Raw genomic sequence first — 24683 nt, forward strand, 5'->3', positions numbered from 1 at the left:
TTATTTATTTTGTATAATTTAATAGTATTTGTTATAAATAATTTATAATGTTATTATAATTATAATTTATATTATTTATCTAATTTATATAACAATAATAAATATTAATAGTTATTTATATAAATAAATATTTATAGAGTAAAATTAAATAATTAAATAATTAGAATTTATTATAAAACAAGCTATAGACTAATCTTGCTTATAATGTTTGTTATAGACTATAAATTTAATTGTTTATAATATGTTTTATTTTAAAATAAGGTAATAAATCATAATATTATTAATTTAAACACTATATAATATTATGTTTGTTAGACTAATCATATCTGTTGATTAATAGTTTAGTCATAACAAATACTATTTTATTATTTGATAATAATATTAACAATTAATTAATAAATTTCTAAATAGTTAAAAATTATTAATTTAATAATACTAATATTTTGAAATTTAATTAATTTTTAGTATTAATTTAATTTAATTATTAACAATATGTATAGGTATGATAATAACAATTATAGTAATTTAAAATAAATATTATATATATTTATAATATAAACCATACTAAAATAATAAATTAAATTTATCTTAAAGTAATCTTAATTTATAATAAGTTAATAATTTTTATTCTTTTATAATAATTGAAAATTATATTTATTTTTAATATTATTAAATAATAAATTAATTTATTATTTTAATATGGTTTATATTAAATTATTTATTAATCTAATAAATCTAATAAATATATTATCTTTCAAATATTATCTCTTACTTACAATTATAGATAATTATATAGTTAGAATATAATTGAATATTAAAGATAATATAAAATATTATATATTTTATTAATTAGATAATAAAAAGCCTATTTAAATATTATTTATTATTATTTTAAAACAAAAAGTTAATACTATATTCAATTATTGATTTTTTATTAATATTATGGTAATAATTAAATTATTAAAACTATAATAGATAATTTTCAATATTTTAATATTAATTAGATAATTGTTTAAAAAGTTTATTATTTAATTTATTAAATAGATAATATTGATATAATTTATTAATTATTTTAATATAAGTTAAGTTTTATAATTATTTTATAAAACTTATTCAAATTATCAAATAATTTAAATAAGTTTAAAATAATAAACTTATTAAAATTAATAAGTTGAACAAACAACTATTTGAATATTATTCTAATTTAAGTTTAAATAGTTAAGACTATAAGGAATATAATTATCTTTTAAATTAATAATTATTTAAATAATAAGATTTAATAATTTAAACTATTTAAACTTGTTCGGTAAACATATTTATTATTTAAATCTCCAACTATTTCAAAATATTCATTTTATAAGATAATGGTCATAATTTATTGACATTCAAAAAATTAATAAGCATGAGATTTGAAAAAATAAATCTATTTACCCAACAAGTTTAAATAGTTATGACTATTTCAATAATTATCTATTTAAAATCATTATGACCAATTGTTTTGTCATAAAAACTTATCCAAAATAAACTAATAATACTTTATTAATATTTCAAAAATTAATAAACAAGAGATTTAAAAAATAAATCAGTTTACTAAATCAATTCAAATAATCATGGCCATTTAAACAACTATCTATTTTAAATCATTATTACCTTTTGTTTTGTCATAAAACAATTATAGTTATAAATTTTATAACTAATTATATTTAGTTATAATTAGTTAATAAATTTGAAATAGATAATTAAGAACTTATAATTACTTAATAAATTACTATAATACTAATAATATCTTATAAATCTTATAAATACATAATAATATTCTGATAATAAAATAATAATATAACTATAATTAATTATAGTTATTAATTATTATAAATTATATAATTTTATTATACAAATTAATATTCTAAAAATTAATAAGTTGGAGATTTAAAAAAAATTGTTTACCAAACAAATTTAAGTAGTCATATCCATTTGAACTATTATCTATTTCAGATTATTATGACATTTTGTTTGTCATAAAACAATTGTTTCTATTCAAACAAGCTTATTCTGAACAAAATAATATAAATTTATTAATATTTCAAAAATTAATGAGTAAAAATTTTAAAAATAAATATGTTTTCTGAACATGTTCAAATAGTTATGACCCTTTGTTTTGTCATAAACCAATTCTTTCTGTTCATACAAGCATATTTGAAATAAAATAATACTAATTTATTAATATTTCAAAAATTAATAAGTAAAAAATTTTAAAAATAAATATGTTTACTAAGCTAATTCAAATCGTTCTGACTATTTGAACAATTTTTTATTTCAAATAGTTATGATATTTTGTTTTGTCCTAAAACAATTGTTTCTATTCATACAAGTTTATTTCGAATAAAATAATACTAATTGATTAATACTTTGAAAGTTAGTAGGTAGGAGATTTAAAAAATAAATCTATTTACTGAATAAGTCCAAATAGTGATGTCCATTTGAACAATTCTCTATTTCAAATAGTTATGACTTTTTTTTTGTCATAAAACAATTATTTCTATTCATGCAAAATTATTCAGAATACAATAATACTGATCTATTAATATTTTAAAAATTAATAAGAGATTTAAAAACTAAATTTATTTATTGGAATAGTTTAAATAGTTATGACTATTTGAACAATTATTTATATCAAATTTTTATGATCTTTATTTTGTCATAAAACAATTGTTTCTTTTCATATAAGCTTATTCATATTAAAATAATACTAATTTAATAATATTCCAAAAATTAGTAAGTAAGAGATTTAAAAAATAAATGTGTTCAAATAGTTAAGACTATTAGGATAATTATATATTTTAGATCATTTTTACTTTTTTGTTTAGTCACAAAATAATTATTTCAATTCATACAAGTCTATTTAGAATAAATTAATACTAATTTATTAACATTAAAAAAATTAATAAGCATGAGATTTAAAAAAATAAATCTGTTTATCAAATAAATTAAAATAGATTTGATTATTTAAACAATTATATATTTAAAGTTGTTATGACCTTTTGTTTTGTCATAAAACAATTGTGTCAGTTTATAAAAACTTATCTGAAATAAATAATACTACTTTGTTAATATTTTGAAAATTAATAAGCAAGCTTTTTAAAAACTAAAATCGTTTTCCAAATCAGTTCAAATAATTATGGCTGTTTGAATAAATATCAATCTCAAATTGTTTTGATCTTTGTTTTCTCATAAAATAATTATTTCTGATCATACAAGCTTATTTAGATAAAAATAATACTAATTTAATAATATTTTAAAAATTAATAAGAGATTCAAAAAATAAATGTGTTTACCAAACCAGTTCAAATAGTTAAGACTATTAGAATAATTATCAATTTCAAATCATCTTGACCTTTTCTTTAGTCGTGTAATAATTGCTTCAGTTCAAACAAGTTTATTTGAAAGAAAATAATACTAATTTACTAACATTCAAAAAATTAATAATCATGAGATTTTAAAAAATATATGTTTATCGAACAAGTTCGAATAATTATGGCTATTTGAATAATTATTTATTATATTTATAAATAATATTATAATAATAAATAACAAATTAATTATATTATTATACAATTATAACTAATTAAATTTAATAAATTAATTATTAAACTTTAATAAATTAGTAAATTATTTATTTAAATTTATCCAAGCAATTAATAATAATATCAAATTATTATCAACTTATCATTAATATTGAATTATTTTGACTAATAATTATTATAACTACTTTTTAATAATATTATAAATGATTATAATATTCATATTATTTATTTAAATAATAATAATATTTGAATGTTATAATAACAAAATATTAAATAATAAGACAATTTTCATATTAATATAGAATTTAAATATACTTATTGGATTTATAATAATAATTAATAACAAAAAATATTAGTTATGATAGTTAAATTATTGTTATATTTAACTAATATATATATATTAATTATTAGTAATATATATAATAATTTTGTTAGCTTTATAGGTGAGATGGTGATCCAAGAAGGGGGTGAATTGGATTTCTCCAAATTCTTCCCAAACAATGATTTCAATATAGTTGAATGGAAATTAAAACAATAAGCAACTTTGATGAAAATATAATGCAAACAATAGCAATTAATGAACCTAAAATTAAATATAAAACAACAATAAATTGTAAGAAGATAGGGATAGAGAAATCAAACACAATGATTTATAGAGGTTCGGTCCTTCTCCACAAGGCACCTATGTCCTCTCTCTTGGTTGTCCATACCAAGGCTTCAATCCACTAATTGAAGAAAAATTCTTACAAGATACAAACCTATCTTGTACTAAATCTCTATATTTTTCTCAAGGTTTAGATAGCAACCTCTACCCTTATAAATCAAGAGGATACCTCACCTCTTGCTTACAAGATAACCAAATAATTTTTGCAAACTAAAATACCTCTCAAGGTTGAGTGTTTGCCTAATGAAGTACAAAGAAAATGATGAATGAAAACACAACAATATTTTGGATACAAGAAAAACAAATGATATTGAATTTAAGCTCTAAAAACCCTTGATTCTAAGAGAAAATGAAAATATAGCTTGTTGGCCTTGCTCTCTTGATTCATCAATCTTCTTGGTGTGTTAGAGTGTCCAATTTATAGAGAAATTGAAGAAGTAGCTGTTAGGGAAGCTTGGGAAGTGAAAGTAGCCATTGAATGCATGAAAAAAATAGCCGTAGGTGTGATCCCGCCCAGAACCGATCGATCCCTTCCTTGAGGGGATCAATCCCTTGCCTAGGTGATCGATCCACTATGTGGGGGGATCGATCCCTTTTCTAGAAATTCAGTCCTGGGAGCATTCTGTTTGAAAACCAATCGATCCCTTCTAGAGGAGATCGATCCTGTCCATGTTGGATGGTAGTTTCCCATTTTGCACTCTACTTACTAATTTGATCATAACTTGAGTTATACAAATCCAAATCGTAAACCGTTTGAAGATTTAGAAACTAGACTTAAAAGGTTTCTATTCATATAAATTTCATCCCTAATTCATTGTGTACGAATTATAGTGAATTTTCAAAATTACCCTTGTGCAGTTTTTCTAACAACTGTAGAGTGTCTAGTAAAAATTCAAAATCTTTTCTTAGAAAATTTGGATTTTGATTTTGTTTAATCCATTAGAAAGTAGACTCAAAGAGCTTTCCAACCATATAAAATTCAAATATTAAAACTTTGTGAATTAATACAGAAAAATGAAAGAATTTCAATGTTGGAAAACTTTATTCTTGTAAAACAACTTTCTTAAGTTAATCTATTTCTCAAAACCAATATTATCAAAATTGTATTAAGTCCAAAATAAATAAATTCACTTTATTAAACAACAATTAGACTTTATTTAAGCTCAAATAAATAATCTTTAAAGATAGATTTGGTTTGATAAATATGAAACCATGAAAGGTTTGTTTAAACTTTGAAAATCTTATTATTTATTTAGTACCAAAATATAAAACTTAAGAACATGTACTAAATAAATATTTTTCAAAATCTTGATCAAGCTTATTTAGCTTTAATGTTTTGTCATTTCAAAATAAGGATCAATTCAAGGCTAACAATCTCCCCCTTTTTGATATGACAAAACTTAAAGATAAATTTGCTTGAAGAAAAACTTTCTTTGAAACATTTAAGATTTTGAAATACATTTTGAAAAACTCCCCATTAAGCAATGCATGGCAAAACTCCCCCTTAATTTGTGCATCCTAATCTAACATGGCAAAACTCCCCCTCAATTTATGCATCCTAATCTAACACAACTCAACAAACATATGTTAGAGCATATATAGCAATTAAGCACACATAAACATATGTATATCAAGCACAAGCAAATTTGTCTATATGATATTTCTCTTCCTTTTTGTCATAGCAAAAAGGCCTGAGCATATTAATGAGTAAATAAGCACAAAGAGGCATCATTAACAAATATATTCATAAAACATTTCTCCTCCCTTTTGTTTATGCTCTTTATACCAAATGTTTAAGCTCCTACATCAATTGCAATAAGAAGAAATATCTCTAAACTCTCTCCCCCTTTTTGTCATTTCAAAAGAAAGAGAGATCAATTTAAGGCATGGGACAAAATGCTTGATACCAATAATATCAAGAGTATTTTGAATGCATGTAATCAAGTGTAATATGCACAATGAAGTTTACATACATGTATTTAAGCACAAAAGCATAAGTGTATCCAAATTTAGCATTTTAGCACAAGTCATCAAAGGTACTACATGAAATTTATGAGCAAAGGATAATGAATGATATGCAATCTACTCATAAATCATGTTATCATAAGATGTGCTTAGAACCTAAAAGATCAATAGTAATTAAGCATAAATTCAAGCGCATGCATACAAGCTTATACCAATTGTTATGGATACCAACTGTTAAAGATATGTTATAATAAAGCATACCAATTGTTACCACAAAACAAATTAAACAAAATTGTATTCTAAGATTTCTCCTCAATTTCAAAATAAGGATTAATCAATATAAGGCACACATAATTTTGCATGAGAGGTACAAGCTATATCAAGGATAGGCACATAAATAAGCATCTATGAAAAAAAAATCTTTAGCAATTTTGATATCAATTGTTACCAATTGTTAGCAATTTTATTCAACAACTTTCATAGAACAAACATACTTTAAGCATATGAAAGATTCATTCAATACATGCATAAATAGCAATCTTTCATAAGCTATCCTATCCAAACAAGAACCAAAAGCTTATATGTATATAATAAATCATAAGTACTAATGAGCAATGAGGTTCAATTATCATCATGTCATAACAAAAATTATTCAAGCATTTTCCAAACATGATGAGCACATAAGCTATAACAAAGAAATAATAAAAGTATAATTATTCAAATATATTTCAAATCATTTCAATGCATAGTAATGAACTTAATCTAACATATGCAAGTATCTAAATATATATTTCAATCAAAATCATACAAGCATGTGCAAAAATATTTCAAATCACATATAGCAATATACTAATAAAGATACAAACATTTAGACATAATGTGGTGCATGCTATCTCAATGATCTCAATCAATGGACATGTATATAGAATTTCAAAATTGTAAGTTCATAATCCATGAGTCAAGGCAATTGGAAGATTAAAAAATCAATATATTCAACTCATATCTGTGTCTAAAGATTCAAACAAATATTCATGCAATAAAAACTATTAATCAAAGTAATCAAGAACTAGGCATGAATATTAATCAATCCAAGCATTTAACAAAGTTAAGACAAATCTTATCAAGTAGCTTAGTGATTAATTTGTGCAAAGTGTTCACAAATTCAAACATAATATCTCATTTTTGCACATATCAAAGCAAGCATTTATGAAATCATGCATTAAACATTATAAATCATAGGCACATAGCATAGATTCAATACAATTATCTCCATCCTTATCAAGCTATGTTGTTGTGCTCATTGTAGTTGAGTGAGGCTTTAAATCCTCCATTCCACATCATTTGAGCTAGTCTTTGATGTACTTGGGCTTGATTGATGAAGATGACTTGCTTTGCTTGTTCCACTTGAAATTCCAAAAATGTGGGCTTATTCATGGTCATTTCAAGTTCTCATAGCATAGACTTAGAAAAATTTCTTGACAAAGGATTTTCATTAGAAGCACCAAGAAAATCAATTGATAAAAATTATACCAATTATTAAAAAACAATTCCATATTGTAAATCATTATAGGCAAAAGAAAATTTATTTACTAAGCTCAAGTTGCCAATTGCAAGGGAGATATATACTTAAGCTAGAGGCCATATATCAATTTAAACATCAAATAGCACAAGAATGGCACTAAAGCAAAAGTTCTCATGTAATGTGCAAAAATCAAACCTTTTAGATCATTTATGAACACAAAATAGACATATTCAATATTCATATATATATATATATATATTCAATAAGTCACCAAAGAATATGCCAAAATAAGTTTTAGGCCATGTAAAAACTAAAAACTCAAGGAAGACATATTTATAAAAAAAACAATTCAAGAAAAGTTTAGCACAAAAGCATAAATATGTCTACACAAATTATAGGCCATAATCAACAATGATTTAAGCTAAAAATAAGCATCATAAGAAATTCATTTGCTTAAGTCATGTTACAACCATGTCAAGTTAAGAAAAACCACATTTATCATATATACACACACTTGATAAGAACAATAGATGAACCAATAACACATATCATTTACAAGCAAGTGGCTCATCATATTCAAAATCACAAAGCAAGAAATATATCAATTGAGCACAAGATCTAAAATATTTCACAAAATTAATAAAACATTTAAGCACAAAAATAAGCATATTTCACAAAAGTATTTCAAAAATTAAAAATAGACAATTTAGGCACTTTCAAATCACAAGTATTAAGGTCAAGTTGAACCAATCATCATATGAGCACATACCTTGACCAAAAACATAGATGAACAAAGAATCAATATATATTACTTAAGCACATAAAGTTATCAATTCATTAACACAAGAGAAGAAATAAATCTTGAATAATAAGGATAATGAACTAAATCATACTTCAAGATTATTTCATAAGAAGTCAAGAGATGAACAATCAAACATCAATATATATTATTTAAGCATAAAATGATCATCAATTTATAAAATCATAAATCAAGAGTTAAAACACTTATGTATAACACAATCAAGTTCAAAGAATTCACAAGATCCAAACATTATAAACAAATTTGAGCAATTTTAAACATCATGGTCATATAGGCATGTTTAACAATCACAAATCAATAAAATATTTATCAACAAAAGTATGCTTAAGCAATTTAACACTACAAACAATTTCAACAAGCATCTCAAACATACTTAAGAGCAAAATAAATGTATATTCAATGTAAGCTCACATTTTTTCAAGATTATGCAACATATATCTTGTAATCAATGTTAACCAAATTTTGCATAATCAATCAAGCGTTCAAATTTCATCAAAAATAGGTAACCAACTTCAAATTCTCTTCAAATAAAAGTTTAGAGGTTACCCATCTCCATTATGTGTCTAGAGTATTCAATTTTTATTCTCACATTGTGGCTTCTTGCTCTAGCACACCTACAAGAGACAATCTCATTTGATTTTTGGTACCCAAATTGCTTTGGGTCCTTGAAAGTTAGTGAACAAGTCTCTTGTTCCTTTAGGAACCCATACTTGCCTAATTCTAAATGAAACTTGTCTTCTAATAGGACAAGTATGTATAGTATGACCATGAAAATTACAAAAATTGCATTTAATCATTTTATTACTTAAACTCTTGTTTAAAAGCTCTTGTTTTTCATTCATCAAAACTTCAAATTTCTTTCTCAATTCTAAATTCTCTTTTCCTAGCCTTTCATTTCTCTTTTGACAAGCTTCAAAAATCATTTTCAATTTATCATTTTCCTTTTCCAAATTATTCTTTGAATTTATTAAAAATTCATTTTCAACTTTTAATTTTGAAATCATTTTCTTATGTTTCAAATGCACATTTTCAAACTCAATTACTAAATAATGGTAAGCATCTTGTAACTCATCAAAAGTATAAGAGTTTGAATCACAAGAGTTAGAGGTTACCTTTGGTTCCTCAATAGCCATGAGACATGGTGCATGTTGGTTGAAAATTTCTCTTTTATATAGCTCATCCAACTTTCTCCATATCTTATTTGAGGTTGAGCATTTTGAGACCAAGTTGAAGTTGTAATCATCTAGAGCTCCATAGAGAATGCACTTGGCCTTTGCATCATCTATTATTTGCTTCATATATTTTGCATCTTTGGAAGGAGTATTAAGCCCTTTTTTCCATCACATTCCATACTCCAAAATGTTAGGCCATTATGAACATCTTCATCCTCTTTCTCCATTTAAAAAAATTCAAATTTATCAAACACGGGAGCTTTAAGGACTTCCTCACCATCTTGAAACCTAAGTTGAACCATAAGGCCTTTACTCAATGTGGTTAAACAGACAAAAAGACACCAAAGCTCCGATACCAATTGTTAGCTTTATAGGTGAGATGGTGATCCAAGAGGGGGAGTGAATTGGATTTCTCCAAATTCTTACCAAACAATGATTTCAATATAGTTGAATGGAAATTAAAACAATAAGCAACTTTGATGAAAATATAATACAAACAATAGCAATTAATGAACCTAAAATCAAATATAAACAACAATAAATTGTAAGGAGATAAGGATAGAGAAATCAAACACAATGATTTATAGAGGTTCGGTCCTTCTCCATAAGGCACCTACGTCCTATCTCTTGGTTGTCCATACCAAGGCTTCAATCCACTAATTGAAGAAAAATTCTTACAAGATACAAACCTATCTTGTACTAAATCTCTATCTTTTTCTCAAGGCTTAGATAGCAACCTCTACCCTTACAAATCAAGAGGATACCTCACCTCTTGCTTACAAGATAACCAAATAATTTTTGCAAACTAAAATACCTCTCAAGGTTGAGTGTTTGCCTAATGAAGTACAAAGAAAATGATAATGAAAACACAACAATATTTTGGATACAAGAAAAATAAAGGATATTGAATTTAAGCTCTAAAAACTCTTGATTCTAAGAGAAAATGAATATGGCTTGTTGGCTCTTGCTGTCTTGATTCATCAATCTTCTTGGTGTGTTGGAGTGCCCAATTTATAGAGAAATTGAAGAAGTAGCTGTTGGGGAAGCTTGGGAAGTGAAAGTAGCCATTGAATGCATGAAAAAAATAGCGGTTGGTGTGATCCCGCCCAGAACCGATTGATCCCTTCCTTGAGGGGATCAATCCCTTGCCTAGGTGATCGATCCCCTATGTGAGGGGATCGATCCCTTTTCTAGAAATTCAGTCCTGGGAGCATTCTGTTTGAAAACCAATTGATCCCTTCTAGAGGGGATCGATCCTGTCAATGCTGGATGGTAGTTTCTCGTTTTGCACTCTACTTACTAATTTGATCATAACTTGAGTTATACAAATCCAAATCATAAACCGTTTGAAGATTTAGAAACTAGACTTAAAGGGGTTTCTATGCATATAAAGTTCATCACTAATTCACTGTGTACGAATTATAGTGAATTTTCAAAATTACCCCTTGTGCAGTTTTTCTGACAACTGCAGAGTGTCTAGTAAAAATTCAAAATCTTTTCTTAGAAAATTTGGATTTTGATTTTGTATGATCCATTAGAAATTAGACTCAAAGAGCTTTCCAACCATATAAAATTCAAATATTAAAACTTTGTGAATTAATACAGAAAAATGAAAGAATTTCAATGTTGGAAAACTTTATTTTTGTAAAACAACTTTCTTAAGTTAATATATTTCTCAAAACCAATATTATCAAAATTGTATTAAGTCCAAAATAAATAAATTCACTTTATTAAACAACAATTGGACTTTATTGAAGCTCAAATAAATAATCTTTAAAGATAGATTTGGTTTGAGAAATATGAAACCAAGAAAGGTTTGTTTAAACTTTGAAAATCTTATTATTTATTTAGTACCAAAATATAAAACTTAAGAACATGTACTAAATAAATATTTTTCAAAATCTTGATCAAGCTTATTTAACTTTAATGTTTTGTCATTTCAAAATAAGGATCAATTCAAGGCTAATAAATTTTAAATTTTAAATTATTTATATTATAATTATTACAATTATTAATAATAACTAATTATACTATTTATACTATTAATTATTAGTACAAGCTTAATTTGTTAGAACAAGTCAATTAATGTATAACTTAATTAGTATAGTAATTTGTTTTGTTTAATTACATTATAATTATGTTTTAAATTATATGAACTTAATATTTTATAATTACTATATTTATATTATACTAATGAGCTCAAGAAACCATTAAGTTATTAATTATAGTATAATTATTATATATAATATAATATTATATTATATATAAATATTAATATACTTTATTATCTATTTATTTAATTATGTATAAATATAGGTTTGTAAAATAATTATATAATAACAATATTAATTATAATATTTATTATAAATTATTTATAATTACTATTATAATATTATCTAATATAATCGATAATTATATAAATTATATAATAATATTACTATATAATAACAATAATTATTAATATAATTAATTATAATAATAACATAAATATAACTATTATTATAAATAATAATTTATAACCAATTCAAATATATATTATTATTTATTATTTAATAATTAAATAATATTTAATAATTAAGATAATAAAGCTTAATCGATTATTAATTTAATATACGATTAAATTATTCAAAAAATAGTTTATAATATCAATAATATTATAATAATCAATTATATATAATTTATTCGATAGTAATATTAATTGTTAGTATTGGATTAATAATAAATTAATAATTTATATTAAATTTAATAGTTATTAAACAATATTATAAATATTAATTAAAATATAATAGTTCTAAAAATAAAGCTTGTATGAACATTAACATATTTATAAACATAATAGCTAATTTTATATAATATCAATTTTAATTGTTATAAATATCAATAATTTATATATTTTATAATAATAAGTAATTATTTTATAAGTTAATAAAATAGACTTATTTAATTAAGTATATAATAATATTTTATTATTTATTAATTAATAATTAATAATTATATATATTTTTAATTATAATATATTTATTGTATTATTTCTATATAATAAATATTAACAATTCCAGTTTATTTAACTGTTTATAATTAATCCAATAAATATTCAAAAATATAACTGTTGTTTAAATTATTATTAAATTATATAGACTATTTACGTAACAATTATAAATTTTAGTTAATATAAAGTTATAATAATAATTTAATATTTTATTTCATCGTTATGAATAGATTAAATATTATATATAATTAAAAATTTTTAATTTTTTAAAACTTGTTAATTAAATTACTATAACTAATTTAAACAGAAATTAAGCTAGTTATTAATTTTTTATATGATATTATATAAAAATATAATTTATAATTTTATATAATTTTATTAAACAATTAATATTATAATTGTTTTAATTATATATAATAGTATAATATATAATTATATTAATATATTTCAAATTATTAATATAGAATTAATTAATAAAATATTAAATTCAAATATTGTATATAATAAATTATTATATATCTAATATATAAGGATAGTTAATTATCATTAATATTGTAAATTAATAAAATTAACATTAATATTAATTAAAATATTTAATAATATTTAAATAATTATTATTATTATTAATATTTTATTTAACTATAATTATAGCATTAATTAATAAATATTAATAATTAAATTTCATTTAATAAAAATAGATAATATATAATTAAAATATTTATATATTTATTATTATTATTATTTATAATAATATATATAGATTATTTTTAAATTATTATAATCCTTATAAATATATAATTAACTAATATAGATAATATTTTAAATACTTAAATTATTATTTTAAGTATCTTTATTCTTAGTTATAATTACCAAATAAGCTCAAATAGTTATAACTATTTGAACAATTTTTTATTTCTAATAGTTATGATCTTTTGTTTTGTCATAAAACAATTGTTTCTATTCATACAAGTTTATTCAAAATAAAATAATACTACTTTATTAATATTTTGCAAATTAATAGGTAGGAGATTTAAAAAATAAATTTGTTTACCAAACAAGTTCAAATAGTCATGTCCATTAGAACAATTATCTATTTCAAATTGTTATGACCTTTTGTTTTGTCATAAAACAATTGTTTCTATTTATACAAAATTATTCAAAATAAATCATTTTGATTTATTAATATTTTGAAAATTAATAAGAGATTTAAAAACTAAATCTATTTACTAAACCAGTTTAAATAGTTATGATTATTTGAATAATTATCTATCTCAAATCATAATGATCTTTATTTTGTCATACAACAATTGTTTCCTTTCATACAAGCTTATTCGAATTAAAATGATACTAATTTAATAATATTTCAAAAATTAATAAGAGATTTAAAAAAAAAATATGTTAGCCGAACTAGTTCAAACAGTTAAGACTATCAAAATAATTATTTATTTCAAATCATTCTATCCTTTTGTTTAGTCATAAAATAATTATTTCAGTTCATACAAGCTTCTTTGGAATAAAATAATAATAATTTATTAACATTCAAAAAATTAAAGAAAGAGATTTAAAAAAATAAATCTATTTAATGAACAATTCCAAATAGATATGACTATTCAAACAATTATCTATTTAAAATTATTATAATTATAATATTTTAAAGGTTAATTAATTAAATTATTAAAGTATTTATAAAATATTAGTTTACTATTAATAAATAGTTTGAAAAATTATATTAAATATAATTAGTATTATTTAATTTAATACTATAATAAATAATTATTTTTAATCTATAACTAATATAATTATTATTAAAATTATATGATCTATAATAGTATTTTGAAAATTAAATTTTATGTATGTTAAATTTTATGTATTAAATAAATATATATAGACAGACATAGATTGTTTGAAGCTATGTTTTTCTAATCAACTCTTTCACACTTCTCTATCCTTTAGAACAAAAATAAACAAAAGAAAATTAACAATTATCTATCAATAATTAATAATTATAAATAGATAGTTTCAAATTATATAGTTATTATTTATTATTTATAATAATAGTATTATTATTTAAGACAATTGTTTTTGTTAATAAAATTGAAATTTGATATAATATATTTAAGACTATATTTTCACTTTGAAATATATATTATTATAATAAAATAATTAATTTATTAAATAATAAATAATTATTAATAAATAATTGTATTAACAGTCTAAATAGTAAATCTAATTTATATCAAAACAAAAGATCAAAATGATTTTATAAAAATAATTGATCAAATAGTCATAACTATTTAAACTTGTTTGGTAAACAAATTTATTTTTTCAAATCTTTTGCTTATTAATTTTCCAAATGTTCATAAATTTGGATTATTTTATTCCGAATAAGCTTGTAAGACAAGAAACAAATATTTTATGATTAAATAAAAATTTTGAATAATTTGAAATAGATAATTATTCTAATTGTTTTAACTATTTGAATTGGTTTAGAAAACATATTTATTTTTTAAATCTCTTATTAATTTTCAGAATATTATTAAATTAGTATTATTTCAAATCTTAATTTTTATATACTATTATTATATTATTATTTAAATTATATTATTTGATAAATTAAATAATTGAGATAAATAATTATATTCTTATAATTTATAACTATTAATAACTATTATTACTAATAATATATAAAACCTAATCATTCATTAATATATTAATAAATCATTGTAACATTTTGTTTTGTAATAAAACAATTGTTTTAATTCATGTTAGCTTATTTGAAATAAAATAATACTAATTTATTAATATTCCAAAAATTAAAAAGTAAGAGAATTAAAAAAATAAATCTGTTTATCGAACAAGTTCAAATAGTTATGACTATCTTAATAATTATCTATTTCAAAACATTACAACCTTTTTGTTTTGTCATAAAACAATTGGTTCTATTCATTCAAGCTTATTTCAAATAAAATAATATAAATTTATTAATGTTCCAAAAATTAATAAGTAAAAATTTTAAAAATAAATTTATTTAAAAATTAATGTTCCAAAACCAATTATTTCTATTCATACAAAATTATTCAGAATAAAATAATACTATTTTATTACTATTTTAAAAATTAATAAGAGATTTAAATATCAATTTTATAAAATAAAGTAATATGTATTAAATATTATTTAAATAAATAATATATTATAATTATATACTAATAATTAATAAATTATAATATATTAATAATATTATATTAATTTGTTTATAACTTATATTATATTTATATTAATAATAATTTATGTTAATATCAAAATATACTTATTTAATATTATGTTAATTTAAAATATATAATATAAATTAGACTATTCACATATGCATTTAATCATATTTCTATCCTTAACAATGTTCATAATGATATTATATTAAATTTGTATTATATAGATATAATTTATAAATTAATTTATATTAGATTATTAATAAAATATATATTATTAAATAATATCAGTTGTTTAAATAGATTTAATAAATAGTAATTTATATTGTATTCACTATATATAATTAATATAATATATAGTTATTATATTAACACTAATAATAACTATATTGTTAATTTATTTAACTATAATAATTATAGTATAATTATTCTAAACAATTGTTTTATAACAAAACAAAAAAGTCATAAGAATTTGAAATAAATAATTATTCAGATAGTCATATTGATTTGAATTTGTTTGATAAATAGATTTTATTTTTTAAATCTTTTACTTATTAATTGTCTTATTAATAACTATTTATAAATTATTTTTATAAGTATAACTAAAAATTAAATAATTAATATAATTAATATAATATCAAATAAGTTTAATATAATAGATTTAATTTATTTGATACATAAATATTATTACTTTTGTATCTTAACAATATTATCAATTATTGTATATTTATCAAATATATTATTAAATTATTCTAAATAATATTAATTATTAGTAATTAACTTGTTCTAATAATAAATATAATAACTTAATCCTTTTGTAATATTATAATTATAATAGATTAGAATAATATAGTATTAAATTAGTAATATTTGATAATTATATTATCAAATAATTAATTTATTTAAATAGATAATTAATAGAATAAATAAAAATTTGTTTATTACTTAAATTTTAAATTAATTTCACTAATTACATAGTACTATTTATTAATTGAAATAAATAATATATAATTGTTGTTTATAATAGTAAATATTATTTAAAATAGTTAATAATATTTTGAAAATTCGTTTTTATTTAATTTACATATTATTATGATTAATTTAACTAATAAATTAGATATTATTATACTATATTTATAAATGAAGATTAAATATTATTATATATTATTATAATTATTGTAATATTGATATATTATTATAATATATTTATTAATAAATATATAATAATATTAATATATTTTTAATATATTATAAATATTAATTAATAATTTTAATAATATAATATTATAATTTCATGCTTCTTGTACAAATTAATTATAACAAAATCTAATTAGTCGAACTGAACTCATAAAAACCAAACTACATCTCGAAAATGGAGTTGAACTATTCAATCCAACATCTAATGGCAAGTACATAACTTTTAGTTATATAGATATTGATAAAAATATTAAAATATTAAATAAGTTAATTAATTTTCAAGTAATTAATTAGATGAATATTATTTTATTTGATATTTATATTAATTGTAGTTTTATTATTTCAAATAATATAATTGATAAGAACAATTATCAATATTGTTTAATATTAATACTAATTTAATATTGATATTAATATTAAGCTTTTTATTAATTGATAATGATTTGAACAATTAAATATTTTAATAATTATTATAAATCCTTACAATTAATAAGGATTATTATATTAAATTATTAAAAGTATGAACTTTATTATGATAAATAAAATTAATCAATAATTCATATTAAATCTAAGGGGTTATGATTTTCATAAATATTTAATTAGATTATATTAATTTATAATAAAATATTTAACAATTAAATTTATATATAATTATCTGAATATTGATTTTAATTTAAATATTTAAATTATTGATTTAAAATATTTAAATAATAATATGTAATAATTATTAGTAACTAATTATTATATATAGAATTAATTGTCTATATCAAATTGGTTCAGTCTGTTCATACAACTTATTCAAAGGAAAATAATACTAATCTAATAATATTATGAAAATTAATAATTAAGAGATTTGAAAAATAAATTTATTTGTTGAACCAGTTCAAATAGTTAAGGCTATATGAATAATTATCTATTTCAAATCATTATAATCTTTTATTTTATCATAAAACAAATGTTTTTGTTAATATAATTTTGTTTAGAATAAAATAATATTAATTTATTAATATTTTGAAAATTAATAAGAGATTTAAAAAATAAATTTGTTTACCAAACTAGTTCAATTATTTATAACAATTTAACAATTATTTATTTCATATTGTTATAACCCTTTGTTTTGTCATAAAACAATTATTTCTATTGATATAGTCTTATTCGGAATAAAGTAATGCTAATTTATTAATATTCTAACAATTAATAAGTAACGAATTTAAAAAATGAATATGTTGGCCTGACCATTGCAAATAGTTATGACTATTTGAACAATTATCTATTTTAAATCATTATGACCTTTTATTTTGTCACAAAACACTTGTTTTTGAATTACAAGGAATATCTAATTAATATTTATATAGTATTTATATTCATAATAAAACAACTATTTGAATATTATTCATCTTATTCTTAATTGTTATATTCTTATAATTAGCAATTTTGTTTACAAGTCAAATTATTCGAATATTATAATAAATTATTATTAATTTGTTTACAATGACCAATATTTATTAAATTATTTTAACATTGTTATTTATTTAAGCAATTATGTTTTATAATTATTGATTAGTTTCCTCGTACTAATCTGTATATTAATATAAATTATTAATATATATTATGGAATATGAAATTATATTATTAATCATTGTATATTTAAATTAATTAAATTTAATAATTATTTGAACTGATTCAAAAAATAGAATTAATTTTTACATATTATATATAAAATTATATAATTAAATTGTTATAATTATTTATAACATAAATCATATTAAATAATTATAATATATAATTATAATTTATTAAAATAATTAATCTATTTAGTTATATATTTATTTTTATAATAAATATTAAATTATTTATTTAATAATTAATTACTTTATAATTAATAATATTAATTTAGTTATTAAATTATCTAATAATAAATTCTTAGTTTAAATAATAATATTATTAATTATTATTATAATAGTAATAATATTAATTATAATAATAAATAATAGTCAAAATATAACTAATAGTAATAATTTTAATTATTGTTAATATTTCCAGTATAATCATATTTAATTAATTATAACTTAATTATAAAATAGATTAAATAATAATATACTTAATTATTTGACTATTATTCTATAATAATTATATTATTCATAAATTATATAATCTTAATAAATAAATTTATTATAAGTAAATTAATAATTATTTATTAAGATTATAATAAATATAATTATATTATAGTAATTATATATTTATAATTATAATACTATAAAAATATCTATCATTTTAATATTGATAAATAAATATATATCAATATTAGACTATTAGAATCAAATAAGTAATATATAATTATACGTAATATAATTATATTCAAATGTATAATTAAATCATCTTAAAAAATATAGTGATTAAATAAATACTAATATTGATATTTTAATTAATAATTTTATTATGATACTTAATTACTATAATATATTTAACAATTAATAATATAATAATTATTGTTTATTTAATAGAAAAATATTAATCTATTATTAATAATCTTTAATTTATAGAGTTATATATAATTTAATTATATACAATAATTATTATAACTTATTATAATCATTTATATTCAAAATAAATATAATAAATTAATATTTATTAGTTATAACTATTATAATAATTGTTTAATACTATATTGAATTAAAATTATATAACTATTAATTATATTAAGACTATAAATATAATATTATATAAAATTAGCTATAATAACAATTAGTATAGAACTTATTATTAAATTTATATACGAATGTAAATATTATTATTCATATTAAATTTATTTTTTATATTGAATAACTATAAATATTATAATTTATAAACTTTAATTAATTAATTAAAACATTTATAAATATAATAGAACATACATGTTATTAATAATAAGTTAATCATAATATTATTCAATATTATTTTATTGATATATTAGTGTTTATTAATTATTATAATAATTAAGTATATTATTATTTAATCTATTTTATAATTAAGTTATAATTAATTAAATATGATTATATTGGAAATATTAATAATAATTAAAATTATTACCATTAGTTATATTTTGACTATTATTTATTATTATAATTAATATTAATGTAACTAATATAAATATAAGTATTTTTATAATAAAAATATTATAATCATTAATAATTATAATTATTACATAATTTTTTAATATTAATTATTATTAATCTAATTATTTAAATTAATTTATATTATTAAATAAAATAAATATAGTTAATTAGAATTTTATATAAATTATAAATAATTTATTAGATAATAGAAAATAATTATTCAAATTTTAAATTATATAATTAGATTATTAATAAACTTTTGTTATATTATTCATAAACAAAATTAAATGATAATTATATTTATAATAATTATAAATTAATATTTATCAATTAATTTAAATGTTTATATTTAATATTTAATTATTAAATATAAATTATAAATAACAATTAATAGTGATATAATTATATAATACTAATAATACTATTATATAATAGTATTTATTTATATTTAATTATAGCCTAATTAACATTGGTTTATTAATAATTAATAAATAATTAGTAAATTGATTTCTTTATTAATAATATTAAAAAATCTATTATATTAATATAGTATAATAATAATTATATTAACTAATATTACTATAAATGAATAATTTAAATGTTATTAGATTTATAATAATATTTAATATTATTATGTTACTATATCCAAAAAATATTTATATAAAATATTATATAATAACTATTAAATTATTATTTATATACTATCTGAATATAAAATATATAAATATTAAATAATATTTGTAAAATAATATTATTATAATACTATATTTATATATAATAATTGTTATAGAAAATATAACAATTATTATATATATAATTATTAAATATTTAATACTATAATTGTTATTAACATATTTAATATATTAATAAAATAAACTTATTTATATAGTTCTAAATATATTATATTCAAATAGTACTATTAATTATTAATTAAAAAACATTTAATGTTATGACTATTGTTTATTTTTTAAAACAATATAATTACTATTAAAATTTGAAATTAATTAAAACAACATTTTGTTTTGTCATAAAAAACTTATTTCAGTTCATATAAGGTTATTGGAAATAAAATAATCCCATGTTATTAATATTCTAAAAATTAATAATTAAGAGATTTAAAAAATAAATCTATTTACCGAATAAGTTTAAATAATTATGGCCATTTGAACAATTATTGATTTGGAATCGCTATAACCTTTTGATTTGTCATATAATGATTTTATTTGTTCATATAAGCTAACTTCGAATAAAATAATACAAATTTATTAATATTAAGACAATTAATAAGTAAAAGATTTAAAAAATAAATCTATTTATCGAACAAATTCAAATCGTTATGACTTAAAATAATTATTTATTTCAAATTCTTATGACTTTTTTGTTTTGTCATAAAACAATTGTTTCCGTCCATACGAGCTTATTCGGATTAATATAAATTCATAATTATATAATTAATTATACTAAAATAGTAAAATAATATATTTATACTATTTAATTAATAATTATAATAATAGCAATAATTGAGCTTATTTCAATTAAAATAATATTAATTGAAAAAATAACTAATATATATTATAATTCATTATAATTCAAAATAATTTTAAAATATTATTATAATATTTTTTCAATTAATTATATTATAATTCATATAATTATTAAAATTATTAATAATTAATAAGAATTACTAAATCTTGTTTAGTATTAATTATATAATAATTTATTATTAATATTATAATCTAATTTAATATTATATTAATTATTGATATAATATAATAATTGTCATAATTTATTATTATTTTTAATTGTATAATATATTAATCATTATTAGTTAATAATTAATCAAATTAATAACAATTATTATTATTTATTATAATAAGTTGAATAAAACCTTCATAATTATTTAACAAAACCTTAAATCTATGTTAATAAATATAATTTATTATTAACAACAAATAATTATATCAATTTACCAATAATTGATACATTAAATTATAATAAGTATTTATTAAATCATAATATTAATAGTTAATTATATTATAATTAATATTTTCTAAATTAATAAGTAAAAAAATTATTATAATCTATTTAGTTATATTGAAATCATTGTTTGGGAAGAATTTGAAGAAATCCAATTCACCCCCTCTTGGATCACCATCTTACCTAAAAAGCTAACAATTGATATCAGAGCTTTGGTCTCTTTTTGTAGGTTTAACCACCTTGAGTAAAGATCTTATGGCTCAATTTTGGTTCCAAGATGGTGAGGAAGTCCTCAAAGCTCCTATGGTTGATAAATTTGAATTTTGTGAATGGAAAATGAGGATAAAGGTGTTCATTATGGCTCAAGATTTTGGAGCATGGAATGTGATGGCAAAAGGGCTTAATACTCCCTCCAAAGATGCAAAATATATGAAGCAAATAATAGATGATGCAAAGGCCAAGTGCATTCTCTATGGAGCTTTAGATGATTACTACTTCAACTTGGTCTCAAAATGCTCAACCTTAAATGAGATATGGAGATTGGATGAACTAAATGAAAGAAAAATTTCCAACCAACATCCATCATGTCTCATGGCTATTGAGGAACCAAAGGTAATCTCTAACTCTTATGATTCAAACTCTTATGATTCAAACTCTTATACTTTTGATAAGTTAAAAGATGCTTACAATGATTTAGTAATTGAGTTTGAAAATATGCATTTGAAACATAAGAAAATGATTTCAAAATTATAAGTTGAAAATGAATTTTTAATAAGTACAAAGAATGATTTGGAAAAACAAAATGAAAAATTGAAAATAGATTTAAAAACCTCTCAAATTAGGTATGAAATTTTAGAAAAAGAAATTTGATGTTTTGATGAACGAAAAACAAAAGTTTTTAGATAAGAGTTTAAGTGCTAAAATGATTAAATGTAATTTTTGTAATTTTCATGGTCATAATATCCATACTTGTCCTATAAAGAGAAAAGTTTCATTTAGAATTAAACAAGTGTGGGTTCCAAAAGGAACAAGAGACTTGGTGACTAACTTTCAAGGACCCAAAGCAATTTGGGTACCAAAAATCAAATGAAAAATGTCTCCTATAAGTGTGCTAGAGCAAGAAGCTACAATGTGATATTGAAGATTAGAACTCTAGACACACAATAAAGAGGTGGGTAACCTCTAAACTTTATTTGAAGAGAATTTGAATTTAGTTACCTATTCTTGATGAAATTTGAATGCTTGATTGATTATGCAAAATTTGGATGACATTGATAACAAGACATATGTTGCATAATCTTAAAAAAAATGCGAGCTTGAATTGAATATGCATTTATTTTGCTCTTAAGTATGTTTGAGTTGCTTGTTGAAATTAGTTGTGATATAAAACTTTTCTAAATGGTTTGAAGAACTTAAATGTGTGTTTAAATATATTTGCCTTTCTTAATAGCCTTTTTCAAGGAAATATGGGGATTAAGAGTTGACTTTTTGATTTCTTTATTTCTAATGCCAAATGACCACTTGAACAACTTTGTTTTGTCATTTGAAATTTGTTGGAATGGTTCAAGTTGGTTAAAAATGAGCTTGACTAGTTTTGAGATTTATTAAGCTATTTTTCAAGCAAAAAAGAGTTTTAAAGTACAAAAATCAAAATCCTAAACCTATTAAGCTTTGAATGATTTATCCTATGGTATTGTGCATAAATATACTTGTTTGAATGATTTTAGCATGATGAAAATGACTTTTGTGACTTTTATGCATATTGATTTGTAATTGTTGAACATGCTTATATGACTATGTTGGTTAAAATTACTCAATTTGTTCTCAATGCGTGGATAGTGTGAAATATTTTTTTTATATTTTAAATTATTATAACTCTTGATTTGTGAATTGATGAACATCTTGTGCTTAAGTGATATATATATTGATTATTTGTTCATCTATATTTTTGGTCAAGGTATGCGCTTATATGATGATTGATTCAACTTGACCTTAATACTTGTGATTTGAAAGAGCTTAAATTGTTTATTTCTTAATTTGTGAAATACCTTTATGCTGTGCTTGCTCTTGTGCTTAAATAATAAATATTGATGTTTGATTGTTCATCTTTTGATTTTTTTATAGTCTTGAAATATGCTTTAATTCTTTATCCTTATTAATTCAAGATTTATTTCTTCTCTTGTGTTGATGAATATTAAGTCAAGATATATACTTGTATGATCATTAATTCAATTTGACCTTAATGCTTGTGGTTTAAAATGCTTGAATTGTTTATCTCTTGATTGTGAAAGATATTTTGTGAAATATGCTTATTTTTGTGCTTAAATGTTTTATTAATTTTGTGAAATATTTTGGATCTTGTGCTCAATTGATATATCTCTTGATTTGTGATGAACAACTTGCTTGTAAATAATATGTGTTATTGGTTCATCTATTGTTCTTGTCAAGTGTGTTTATATATGATAAATGTGATTTTTCTTGACTTGACATGGTTGCAA

Source organism: Durio zibethinus, chromosome 6 (genome assembly GCF_047325235.1).
Source record: "Durio zibethinus cultivar Kanyao isolate XHJ-2024 chromosome 6, ASM4732523v1, whole genome shotgun sequence".
Classification (NCBI taxonomy): Eukaryota; Viridiplantae; Streptophyta; class Magnoliopsida; order Malvales; family Malvaceae; genus Durio; species Durio zibethinus.